The sequence below is a fragment of the Taeniopygia guttata genome, chromosome 7 (genome assembly GCF_048771995.1).
Source record: "Taeniopygia guttata chromosome 7, bTaeGut7.mat, whole genome shotgun sequence".
NCBI lineage: Eukaryota > Metazoa > Chordata > Aves > Passeriformes > Estrildidae > Taeniopygia > Taeniopygia guttata.
The window spans coordinates 38,605,719-38,618,820 of record NC_133032.1 but is presented as its reverse complement, the minus strand read 5'-3'; the positions used below and the strand labels follow the sequence as shown (position 1 = coordinate 38,618,820).

Sequence of the window (13,102 nt, the reverse complement as noted above, 5' to 3'; positions counted from 1 at the left end):
GGGGATGTTTGTGTTTGTGCCCTGGGATGTTTGTGCCCTGGGGAGATTTGTGTTTGTGCCCTGGGGATGTTTGTGTTTGTGTCCTGGGGAGGTTTGTGCCCTGGGGACCTTTGTGTTTGTGCCCTGGGATGGCTTTCAGAGCCCAGCCAGCTGCAGGAGGAGCTGCAGTGGCAGGAGAGGCAGGTGCCAGTCCTGCAGTGCCTGCCCGGGCACAGCTCCGGGGCTGCAGCTCCGAGCAGGGCACCAGGGACCCTGCCCTGCCCTGGCTCCTGCTCTAGCCTGGAGATTTGGTGAGCCCAAATGTCTTTCACAGCTCACACAGCTGCTCCTCTCCTGGAACAGGCGTGTCTCACCTCTTCTCTTGGGTCAGAACTCAAACCAACCCAACCCATCTCTCTGGGGAGGTTTGTGTTTCTGTGGCACGGCATTGATGAACATTGCCACGTAGATAACTTGCAGGAAAGCAAGCCCTGCCCTTCCCTGGCCTGGCAGCCTTTGGCAGCCGTGGGGCTCAGCAGAGGCACCTTCAGTTTGCATTTGCTGCTCCTGCCTGCCCGTGTGCGTGGCACCGTGAGGCTCCTCGTGCCCATCCAACATCCGCTGGTTCCCTCTCCCCTGAAGAAAGGTTTTATTTATGACTGTGCCTGCACTCCCAGCTGCCCTTTAGCCAATGTCAATCCTTTTCACGTTGCATTTCTGTCCATTCCACTTCCTTTGCTTGCCCAGACCTCAGTCTGTGCACAGAGACCTCAGTCCCAGGTGTGGGACTCTGTCAGGAGCTGCTGGAGGAGCAGCAGTGCCCCGTGCTGCCCACAGGGCTTGCCCTGCAGAAATCCCAGGACCCCTGGGAGCCCAGCACACCCCTTGGCTGCTCCAGACCTGGCAGGGGCTCGGGCACCTTGGCACCAAGGCAAAACCACCCGTGGCTTTGATCTAGCCCGTGGGAAAAGCTGCCGACCTGGTGTGAGGAATTACAGGTTGCAAGGGTTTAGTTTATGTAACACAGGGTGGAAAAGTAGAATTTTGGGGTTTTTTAGAATGGGGTTCAGGAGGCAAGATGGAGGGACTTGGGTGTGTCTTGTCCTTCTTCTCCTTTTTCTTGTTCTCCATTTTTCACTGTGATGGTGACACTTTTCTTGGTTTAGAGTGGAGGCACACTGTTGAACTGGTGATGGATATTGGGAATTAGTTGTAAATAAAGTACAGGTAGTTTTTGGTATAAAATGCAAACACCACCCTGGGAGCAGACAGAATGTCATGGCTGGCCTGCTGCACAGAGCTCAGCAGGGCAGAGAGAGAATGTTCTAGATAAGGGAAAATAACCAGCCTTGAGAAGCAAAGGTTCTTTGAGATGCAAAACCAACTCATCTGGACTCCTTCTTTGCTGTGGGGCTGGGAGAAAATGACTTTTTATGATCTCGGGGTCACCTTGACCCCAGCCCCCGAGATGTGGGGCGGTTCCAGCTCAGATGGATCCCCCGTGGCCGCTGCACTGGGGCTGCCTGGGAACGGGGCACTGCTTCCAGACATGTCACCAGGCCCCAAATCTAAAAAAATATCGATTTTCAGCACTGCCATTGTAACGATTTCATAGTTCCCATTTCCCTTGGCCCACCTTGTTCCTCCCTCTCTGCAGCTTCCCAAGGAAGCACAAAGGCACAGATTTTACACAGGGTGGCTGGGGGGTCTTTGAGTGAGGAATACGTGCAGGGGGATTTGCTCCGTGCTTTCCGCTGCTATTAAGTGCACACCAAGTGTCATTTTCTTGAAGCGTGTTTGTAGGGAAAAGTTAAATTGAGGGCAGGAGAAGTGGTGGATTGGTTGTATGTATTTTTTAAAAAATATCAGATTTAATTTGTTTAGGAAGTAAATGTTATCACATTTGTGAGGAGGAGGACTTGATGTTCATGGCACACTGTTAGTTCTGTCCCTGCTGAAGGCTTGGGAAGTCTCCTAATCATCCTATAAATCAGTATTTATAAAATAGGTGATGTTTATCAGTTGGGGTGAGGGGGGTTGGCAGCCTTTGAAGGGGAGGTGCCTTGGAAGGACCGAGGAGTTTGGTGCCTGCATTTCTTGACAGCAATTCCTGCACCCTGACTCATCTGGGATTTAAAACAAACCACCCCAAAACAACATCTCAAAAAAAAAAAAAAAAAAAAAAAAAAAAAAAAAAAGAATAAAGGATCCCTTTTACTGGCACTGAGCTCATCACACCCTGCTCCTTCCCACGAGCCCGGCTGAACAAAGGGGGAAACTGAGGAGCTGCAATTCCAGAGCCAGAGGAACTCTGGGCTGGGAGTGAGGCTGGGTGGTGCCTTCCCCATGACTCACCAGACGTTTCCCATTCCAGCCATCTCCAGCTCCTTCTCCCCATTCCATCCATCTCCAGCTCCTTGTTCCCATTCCCACCATCTCCAGCTCCTTTTTCCCATTCCAGCCATCTCCAGCTCCCTTCTCCCATTCCATCCATTACATCCTGGAATGTTCCCCTGGAGAAGGGAAGGATCCAGGCAGAGCTCAGAGCCCCGGGAATGTCCCCCTGGAGAAGGGAAGGATCCAGGCAGAGCTCAGAGCCCCGGGAATGTTCCCCTGGAGAAGGGAAGGATCCAGGCAGAGCTCAGAGCCCCGGGAATGTTCCCCTGGAGAAGGGAAGGATCCAGGCAGAGCTCAGAGCCCCGGGAATGTTCCCCTGGAGAAGGGAAGGATCCAGGCAGAGCTCAGAGCCCCGGGAATGTTCCCCTGGAGAAGGGAAGGATCCAGGCAGAGCTCAGAGCCCCTGGCAGGGCCTGAAGGGCTCCAGGAGAGCTGCAGAGGGACTGGGGACAAGGGATGGAGGGACAGGAGCCAGGGAATGGCTCCACTGCCAGAGGGCAGGGATGGGTGGGAGATTGGGAATTCCTGGCTGGGAGGGTGGGGAAGCTCTTTTCTCATTGTTAGCCAGCCATCAGTCTTTTTTTAAAATTATTTTTTCCTATTTCATCAATTTAACCAAGTTGGCCCCAATTTTTGTGCTCTGCCTTCAGTAAACTGCTCATTCCACTTGGCAATTTCCCCTGGTGTAACTCCAGTGCTCTGTCATCCCGAACAGTGCAGTGCCGAAGCTGAGGAATCGCTGATTGATATTTTGCAGATTGATAAGGACTCTCCTGCTGCTCTGAAGCTGTGCTGGTCCGAGCAGCCCCGTGCTCCCATTGCAAACACACCTGCAGCCCCTGCTCACCTCAGACACTTGTTTTCCTCTTCAGCTTATAAACACACACAGACACTCTGCCTCTGTGAATCCAATGGAGCCAAATCTTGGAAAACTTCCACAATTATTTTTAATAGCTTTTGATTTAACTTGTGTCCACGGTGCTTTTAAAACCAGAATTTATAAAAGGATGAGGGAAAAAAAAAGAAAAAAAAGCCATTTTCTTGCAGTATTTGCCTGTGCCACTACTGCTCAGTTTGGATTTAATTCAAGCAGAGCCTCAGCCTGTCTCTTCCCCCGTCCTCCTGTTTTATTAGAGAAGATGCTCGCCTGCATTAGCCACTTATTAGATAAATACAGGAAAACTGCTTGTCATTTATGGGTTTATCCATTATCATCTCGCCCATCGGATAGAGTAGCCTGATTTCAAAGTGACAGCTGGTGGAACCTCTCCTTGATACATGCTAATCCAGTTTTTATTATGGAGAAATTGCCTGTGCTTTCAGGGAGTGAAAGGCAGCACCAGCCGCCGCTGCCGAGGGCGGGACCTGGTGATCTCTGCTCAAAAATGAGCCAAAAATGAGCCCAAAAATGAACCATTATTTCCCAGGGAAACTGCAGGGCCGGGCAGGAAAGGAGCCCCAGCCCTGCTGCAGCCCCGCTGGGGTTTGGGGTGACTCTGGGGGGACAGGGCTGCCCCTCCCTGCCCTGGGGATGGACAGGGTTGGGATGGAGCAGGAGAAATTCCCAGTGAATTCGTAAAAAGCTCAGAACTGTTGGGGAAGGACAGGCTTTCAGACAGGAGAATATTCCGTGGCTCTGTGGGGATGGACAGGGTTGGGATGGAGCAGGAGAAATTCCCATTGAATTCATACCAAGCTCAGAACTGCTGGGGAAGGACAGGCTTTAAAAAAGAAGAATATTCCGTGGCTCTGTGGGGGTGGATGGGGTTGGGATAGAGCAGGAGAAATTCCCAAATAATTCATACCAAGCTTAGAACTGCTGGGGAAGGACAGGCTTTAAAAAAGGAGAATATTCCATGTCTCTGTGGGGATGGATGGGTTGGGATAGAGCAGGAGAAATTCCCAGGGAATCCATACAAATCTCAGAACTGCTGGGGAAGGACAGGCTGTAAAAAAGGAGGATATTCCGTGGCACCCAGAGCTGTTGTCCCAAACCCCAGAACACGGAACCTTCTCCCCAAAATGCCACCCCAGGAGGGCAGAGAGAGGAGCAGCTCCTTGAGCTGCCCCTCCTGGGTGGCAGCTGGCAAGAGCAGCTGGCTGCTCCGTTGCCACCCCATGATTAATTTATCGCGAAATTTATTAAAAGTCGCTAGATAACAGAATCTTGGTTAATTGAGAGAATAATAGATGTTCCAAGCCTTGATTTGCCTTGCCTTTGACTTTATCAGATCTCACCCACTCCAACGTGCGTGTTCAACCCCTGATTTAAGTCAAACACCCTGGTTTAAATTTTGAATTAGAAAAGAATTAGCACCGTGTCATCCAGGCTTGACTTGCTTTCTGAAGCTTAAATAAAAACTTTCATCAAAGCAGGGAGTCTGTGGAGGTTAAGTGCCCCTGCATGTACAGACCCTTAAAGATACTTTTCTTACAGACACTGAAAGGAGATAAATGGAAAAAAACATCTCAAGTGGAGCCATGTTAAAAAAAAAAAAAAAAGAAAAAGGAAGAAACAAAATAATTTTCCTACTCTTTTGCCTTTGTATGGAATATTTGTTTTGCTGTCAATATGCTCTGCATGAACTCTGATTTGACTGAACTCAGCTGGGTTGGAGGCAAAGCTTCAGGAATTTGTGTGCCTGGCTGCAAAGGGCATTTTGAGACTTTCAGCAGTAAAATTGGATACTGACGATGGAAGAAATGGTGAAGGAAATAGGGCAGCAGGGAGGGAGGAGCCTTGGCTTTGTCAGTCCCCAAAAATCAGGTATTTGTGCCCAAGGTGGTTAACTCGGCCTGGAGCTTAAACAATTCCTCTGGGGAGGATTCCTGACCTTCCCACAGCACCTGGAACAGGAATTCCTGAGGAAATCACTTTAAACCGTGTCCAGCAGGGAGGGAAGGTGTGAACAGAGACACCAGGGGCCAGAGAGAGCCCCAGAGTGTTTTGGGGTGAAGGGACTCTAAATCCCCCCTGTTCCACCCCTGTCCCAGGCTGCTCCAAGCCCTGTCCAGCCCAGCCTGGGGCACTGCCAGGGGCAGCCACAGCTTCACAGCTTCACGGGCACAGAGAGAACCTGGGAAAGCCGCTGCCCACAGAATGGGCGCTTTTCCAGTGCTCCAGGAACGCTGTTCTGCTGTGGAGGGGTGGAGTGGGGGCTCACTCCCCTTCCCCTCCCTTTGCCCCCACCTCCAATCCATGCCCGTAGTGCCAGGCGTGGCACTCAGCATTTCCCTGGAGCAGGTACCAGGAGCTGGTCCAGCTTGGAAAGTTCAGAGCAGAGCAGGAGAAGAGATCCGACCCTGAGGGGGCAGTGAGATGTTGTTTTGGTGAGCTGCTGTTAATTATCTGGTCAGGAAACCAAGTGGCAGCTCCAGAGCTGGCTCTGCGTGTGGGCAAGGAGTGATTTCAGCCCCAAGGAGAAATGGGGGCTGAACATGGACTTTTATGGGACCCAAATTCCCTGCCATGGGTTTGGGGTATGAAACAGCCCCTGCACAGAAATTTTGGGTGGAAAACTCCCTCTGCTCCTCTCCCCCCCACTACAGCTGCCAGGGAGAAGCAGGTTCTGGACTCAGGGGATGTTTTTGGGGTGCCTGTGTTGGGAGGCTGGCTAGAAATGGATGTGCTGAGGTCTCGCTCCTGGCTGGGGCAGTGAAAATTCTCATTTTCTCATGCGTGTTTCTCGTGCGTGTGACATATGTTCTTCCGTGCTGAGGAACACAAAGTCCTAAACCTTTAGGAAAGGCATGGGGAGGATTCTGTGGGTCCAACCATGAGGGGAACATTCCCCCCACTGTTCCCAGCTGTGACTGATCTCCTCCGCCGTGGGCTCCAAACGGTGTAGAAATACAGATAAATATAGATAAATATACTGGCTGGGCTACGGGTGGCATTTCATCCCCCATTCTGAATTTCCAGCGTTTCGTGGATTTAACTTATTTGAACACAGTTTTCTGTGATTTAATATAGAATCATTTTAGATCAGAAACTGGTAGGAAAAGAGCTGACACTCTTTTTGCTGCTGCCTCCCCCTCCCCGCCCCCCTTTTTAAGGGAAAGAGCTTTATCTTAATTAAAGTTTAATTAAGGATCACGTTTGGCAGTACTTTTCACACCGATCTACACCAGCAGATTTTCTAAGGCTTAACTTTATCGTGCAGAAAATCCTCTTTTATTACTCCCAACCTGTTGTAAAAGCTGTTGGCACAGAGCGATGGCTGCTTCATTCAGTGGCCTTGTTTGCCGCTGGAAAATTCCCAAGTCTCTGGAGATAGCACCACTGTGGTTCAATTTAATATCTGTCCTATCACTACAAGACTCTAGCTCATTATTAATGATACTATTCATTAATTTCTTGTTGGGCCGGTGTTGTTATTTATTAAAATATTAAAGAAAGCTCCCGAGACACATCCATAATGAGGGACGCCTCGCCTGGCTGGGGCACGGGCAGGACGGGTTTGGTGGAGCTGTGCCCCCTCCAGCATCCTCTCCTCCCTCATTAGTCCTGCGGCTCTGAGTGACACCGTAAATCCATTTTGTGCTCGGCCCAATCCGCGCCTCTCACAAACGGGGGGCTCTCTTTTCTAATGAGCCATTCCTATGCAAAATGAATCGACTGCTGTCTAACTCATCTAATCTGCCCCTATTTGGGGGAAGGACTAAATTGCCTGTATTTATATCGGGAATAAATAAAAGCCGACAGAATTTTTTCCCTTTCCGGTCTCACATTTGGGAAAATCTCCCCGCCATAAATTCCGGGCTTTAAGGACCTGCCAGCTCGGTTAACCAGAGCCCAGCGTGACATTTGGAGTTGCGGTGCTGTGTTTAACGCATCCTCCACCGGCGCTCGGTGCCCGGGATGCCGCTCCCGGGCATCACCTCCGGGCATTGCGGGGCTGCTGATGGATGGCTCAGCCTTTCCAGCACAGGCATCTCCCCTGCATCTCCCACAGCCCAAATCCATCGGGAAACTCGGTTCGTGCACCGGAGCTGCCCGGGCTCCCTCCGCCTGCCCGGGCCGGCGGAACCGCGGCACACCGGGCCGGTACCGGCAGGGAAGTGTCCCTTTGTCCCGGCCGGTGGGTGTTTGCACCCCGTGCCAACACCGCAGAGATGCCTCCGTGTTTTCCCAGGATTAGCGGGAATAATGTCAGCCCGCTCTGATCCCGCGTTTAATAAACAGCGGCGCCTCCCGCGGCTCCGTGAGCACCGAGACCGCTCCCACCGCTCACCGCCGGGCTCGGGGCCGGCCCGGGAGCCCTGGGGTACGGGAAAAAGCCCTTTGCCTGGGAGAAAAGCGGCTTTTCCTGCTAAAAATCCCCCTTTCCTGGGAAAAAAGATCATTTTCCTGAGGAAAATCCCCTTTTCCTGGGAAAAAAAAAGCCCTTTTCCTGGGAAAATCCCCTTTTCCTGGGAAAAAAGCCCCTTTCCTGGGAGAAAAGCGTCTTTTCCTGGCAGAAAAGAGCCTTTTCCTGGGAGAAAAGTGCCTTTGCCTGAGGAAAATCCCCTTTTCCTGAGGAAAATCCCCATTTCCTGGGAAAAAAGCGCCTTTTCCTGGGAAAAAAGCCCTTTTCCTGGGAGAAAAGCACCTTTTCCTGAGAGAAAAGTGTCTTTTCCTGGGAGGAAAGCCCCTTTTCCTGACAGGAAAGTACCATTTCCTGAGACAAAAGTACCTTTTCGTGAGAGAAAAGTGCCTTTCCTGGGAGAAAATCCCTTTTCTGAGAGAAAAGCCCCAGGGTCGGATATCTGGGATATTCGCAGGCACTGCTGAGTTCAGGGTGGGATATTTGGGATATTCCTTCAGGACAGGCACTGCTGAGTTCAGGGTGGGATATTTGGGATATTCCCTCAGCAGGGCATAACTGGTGTGGTGACAAACACACCAGAGGCGTCTCAGCCTCAAGGGCAAAGTTCAATGAATTTTGCTTTTCCGCACAATTTTAAACAACATTTTACCAGGCAGTTTCGAAATTGATTTTTGAATAAACATGATAAGGAGGCTTTCCTGGAGATCTCCCCAGTGAGTGTTTCCAGGAGTCTTGTTTGGGTTTTTGGGTGGGAATGGCTCTCATTGAGTGCAACCCCCCTTCTGGCAATTGTTTAATTGTTGCTCCAAACTCAGTGGCACAATCACAGGTTTAGTTCTGGTTTCTGGCCTTTGATTTTCAAGGCCATTCCCTTGCAGGGTGATTTTTTGGGGGGTGAGGTTGTGTTTGCAGAGGCACAGAGCAGCAGCATTGCCAAGTCAGGTGTAAAACCCACCGTGGGATCACACCCACAAATGTGCTGGATAAAATAATAATAGCAATAATAATAATAATAATAATAATAATAATAATAATAATAACAACAACAACAATAATGATGATGTTTGCATGCTCTTCTTTGAATACTACATTTTCACTTGAATAACACATTTTCACACGACTAAAGCATATAATTTTGTTGTTATGTTGTCAGGGGGCATTGTGGTGTTTGGTCACAGGCTGGGTTCGGTGCTGCTGGAGGATTTGCCAACATAAATATTCTGAGATTCTCTTTTATTCTTTACTTCCCAGAGCGCTGTGGGTCGCTTGAAGCTCCTCTGGCAAGGCTGAGCCTGGAACTGCCCTTTCCCCATTGCTGCCCCCAGAGGAGGGGGTATTTAGGGATATTTAGGGGTATTTAGGGGTACTTCGGGGTATTTAGGGGTATTTAGGGGTATTTATTTAGGGGTATTTATTTAGGGGTATTTCGGGAGGGAGGTAATTAAAGAGCCCCAACTGTTGACTGGGAACAGCCACGTGTGAAGCTCCTGGAGCAGCCACACCGCAGCTTTATTTCAAAGGCTGGGATTTATTTTTTTTTTTTTTCTTTGCCTTCTTCCAAGGAGCTGTGAAGGTTTTAATGTGAGTCTGGGTGTAGCTTTTACTGCAAGCGTGCTGCCAGAGCCCTTGGAGCCCCTGGCACCGCTGTTCCTTGTGATTTCTGGGGAAGGGACAATTTGCTGGAGGTCTCCGAGGCTCTGTGGGGAGGGTTAATAACTCCTGGAGAGGTGGGAGAAAAGAAAGAATTTTATGTCTCCTGCAACCTGCGAGACTATGAAATGTTTCCAAGTGTAATTTTCTTGAAGTTAAAGTTGAGGTTATTCAGGTTCACTTGGCAGATAAAGTTTGCCACGATTTCCTTGGTCTCTATGAGCAGATGAGAAGATTTCTAATTCACAAAAGCAGGGCAGGGTGTTGGGGGCTCTGAACCGTGCTCAGGGGATACACCCAGGCCTCCCAGCTCCTCTCCTGCCCGTGTATTTTTATTTCCAGGGAAATTTGAAAGAATGCATTGAAGTTCCCCCAGTCACCCCGAGCTGGTTTCAATTTGCTGGGCTTTGTGAACTCGGTGTTGGCAGCGCTGGGGTTGGAGCCAGGGGCTGCTGGCACCCCGGGGTGCTGCCACCCCAAACCCATGGGGTGACTGTTCCTGAGCCTTTTCTGAGCGGGGGCTCTGCTGCAGCTCTGGGAATGTCGGAATCTGTGGGTATTGGTGATTCCCAGATTGAAAAATCTCTGTCTTTCAGCCCCACTGCCAAAGCAGAAGCCATAATTGGTCTGTGCTGTTTCAAGGTTGTTTATTCTGTTTATCTCTAACATGTTCTGCTGCCCTGCCGCAGCTCTGTCCTGCAGGGCAGCGTGTGGGGCTCTGCCCTCAGTGGGATGGTACAAACATTAAATACCACAAACTACCTGTGCTGGATTTACAATAACGTGCCAATATCTGTCACCTACGTTGGACAGTGTGTCCCCAGCCTGAACCAACAGAAAAATGCCAACACCACAGTGAAACATGGAGGGCATGAAGAAGGAGGAAAAGGACAAGACACACCCAATTTCCTCCATCTTGTCCCCTTTGGACCCCTAATCTAGAATCCTAAAATTTTACTTTTGCACCCGTGCCACACTTAATTATTACTGATATCAAACACTCAGAGCTTGTAATTCATCCTGTAAGATTGAAAACTCCTCTCCATGGACAGAGATCACAGCCAGTGTCTCTGGGGGCTCTGTCCAGGGGGTTCCTGACCCCTGCCAGGGTCCCAGGGCAGCCAGAGGGAAGCCCTGGATTCCCACATGGGAAAACAGGTCACCTTTGAGAGGAGGACAGATTAACGTCAGTGGAGGAACCAAAGTGGTTTTCTGAGGAATTCAGAGGGAAGAAGAAGGAATGGGGGCTGTTCCTGCATCCCTGCCTTTGTGACTCTCCAGCAGCCACTGCTTGGTGCTGTCAGGAACACGGAGGGGTGCCCTGGGTGATGTGAGCTGATTTCTCCCAGGGGAAGCACAGCCAGGATCTCTGGAGTTTGTGATGGTGTCATGACAGGAGGAACCAGTCACACAGAAACGTGAGCCTCAGCCAAATCTGCCTCCTTTCATTTCCTGCTCCCCGTCATGGGCTGCAGCACAGCTCTGCCAGCAAAGCTTCTGCTCCCCTGTGGAAAGCAGCAGAGCCCTGGCAGTGCCCAGGGCCAGGCTGGAGCCGGGCACAGTGGGAGTGTCCCTGCCATGGCAGGGGTGGCACTGGGTGGGCTCTGAGCTCCCTCCGACCCAAACCACTCTGGGATTTTAAATGATGACCAGGTCAATTCTTCACCTTCTTTCGAATAAGCTGAGCAGGTTGAACTCGTGTCTCTCCCTCTGCAGCTCTCCAGGCACTCCTTGGGACTCTCCTGAAATTCCCAGCCTCTTCCTTTGGAATGTGGCACCAAAGGAGGCCAGGCTGGGCCATTGGTGGCCTCACTAACACAGCATTTGTTGATAAATCCACCTTCCTACTGCTACTTGCTCTCCACTTCCCTGTCACTGACATATTGGATAAAGAACTAGAGAGCGTGAGAAGTTTTTTCTGACCTCTTGCAGTTGTATTAGTGTAAGAGAACAGCACCTTTCATATCAGCGATGTTTGTTGTATTAATGAGGCAAAAATAGCCATTAACGAGCCCTGAGCATGTACTTGAATTTCAATAAGTGCTTTCTGTGCAGAGCCAAGCAGAGATTACACATCAGACTTAGCAGCTACTGGCTATGGCCAATTTTTAAAACACAGACACTTCATTTGGAAGGTTTTCTACTGCTAAGATGGAGATCTTAAATTAAATACCCGATCATCTAAACTCATCCAGTGTTTGATTTTTAGGTCTTACTGCTTCATCCAAGCTCAAGATAAAAAGACAGGCGTTGAAATGTATAAATATGCTCAGTTCCTCAGCCAGCTCTAATTGCCTAATGCCCCTCCACACGTTACTTAAAATGGATCACGACTTAAGAAGACTTATGTACATTCCATGGATAAAATTATTGATTTCCTGCTCGGCTCTCATGGCAGAGGAGAGCACAAAGACAGCGGCGTGTGGCAGGGAGCAGCTCCAGCCTGCCCCAGCGCCGAGCTCGGGGGCACAGCACAACCTCCTGGAGCCTCAGTGGGCACCGGGGCAGGAAAACCCAGCCCACGTGTGCCCTGCAGGGCAGGGGTGCCCGGGCAGGGGGTGCCCGGCGGCTTTTGGGGGTGTTTGTGTCCCTGCAGGGCAGCACTGGGAATGGGCAGCAGTGAGAACGTGGGCAGAACTGGGAATGGGCAGCGCTGGGAATGGGCAATACTGGGAATGGACAGTACTGGGAATGGTCAGCACTGGGAATGGGCAGCACTGGGAATGGGCAGCACTGGGAATGGTCTGTACAGGGAATGGGCAGCACTGGGAATGGTCAGCGCTGGGAATGGGCAGTGCTGGGAATGGGCAGTGCTGGGAATGGGCAGCACTGGGAATGGTCAGCACTGGGAATGGTCAGCACAGGGAATGGGCAGTACTGGGAATGGTCAGCACTGGGAATGGTCAGCACTGGGAATGGGCAGCACTGGGAATGGGCAGCACTGGGAATGGGCAGAACTGGGAATGGTCAGCACTGGGAATGGGCAGTACTGGGAATGGTCAGTACAGGGAATGGTCAGCACTGGGAATGGGCAGAACTGGGAATGGGCAGCACTGGGAATGGGCAGCACTGGGAATGGGCAGTACTGGGAATGGGCAGTGGAGGGAATGGGCAGTACTGGGAATGGTCAGCGCTGGGAATGGTCAGCACTGGGAATGGGCAGCACTGGGAATGGGCAGCACTGGGAATGGGCAGCACGGGGAATGGGCAGCACTGGGAATGGGCAGCACGGGGAATGGGCAGCACAGGCAGTAGGAGTTTCAAGGAACGGGTTTATGTTTCTACACCAGTCCTTCCAGGCACGTTTGGCTTTGAAATACGTACAGGAAATATATAGAGAGGTACTTTTGCATCTTTAGAAATATACACAGAGAGGTTATTTTAATTTGGTAATTAATTAATTTAATTTTATTAATTAATTTATTAACGAATTCTGTATTAAACTGGAATTATTAAAAAATACATAGGATCACACTCAGGAGGTAAATATGTTATGTTCAGACTCAGAATCATAAAATCTCAGACTCCCAGAGTGGTTTGGGCTGGAAGGGACCTTAAATCCCATCCAATGCCATCCTCTGCCATGGCAGGGACACCTCCCACTGTGCCAGGCTGCTCCAGCCCTGTCCAGCCTGGCCTGGGACACTGCCAGGGAGGAATTCCTTCCCAATCTCCCATCTGACCCCATGAAGCCATTCTCCTTTTCCTCCAGACCCTGTGCGTTTTCTCTCTCCATCTTTCTTGTCATCCCCTCCAGTACTGGAAGG

General features: G+C 50.5%; 1 long non-coding RNA gene across 4 annotated transcripts in view; it reads left to right on the top strand.

Annotated features, from left to right (window-relative positions):
• LOC116808619 (uncharacterized) overlaps nt 1-13,102 on the top strand; it is a 178,839-nt gene that overhangs the window by 62,905 nt on the left and 102,832 nt on the right. Inside the window, exon 1 of one of the 4 annotated variants that reach the window (XR_012056881.1) lies at nt 8,932-9,018. The exons of the other annotated variants lie outside the window; for them this stretch is intronic. This is a non-coding gene — a long non-coding RNA (uncharacterized lncRNA). Of the gene's footprint in view, nt 1-8,931; nt 9,019-13,102 lie in introns of those variants that run through there. 4 annotated transcript variants of the gene reach the window in all.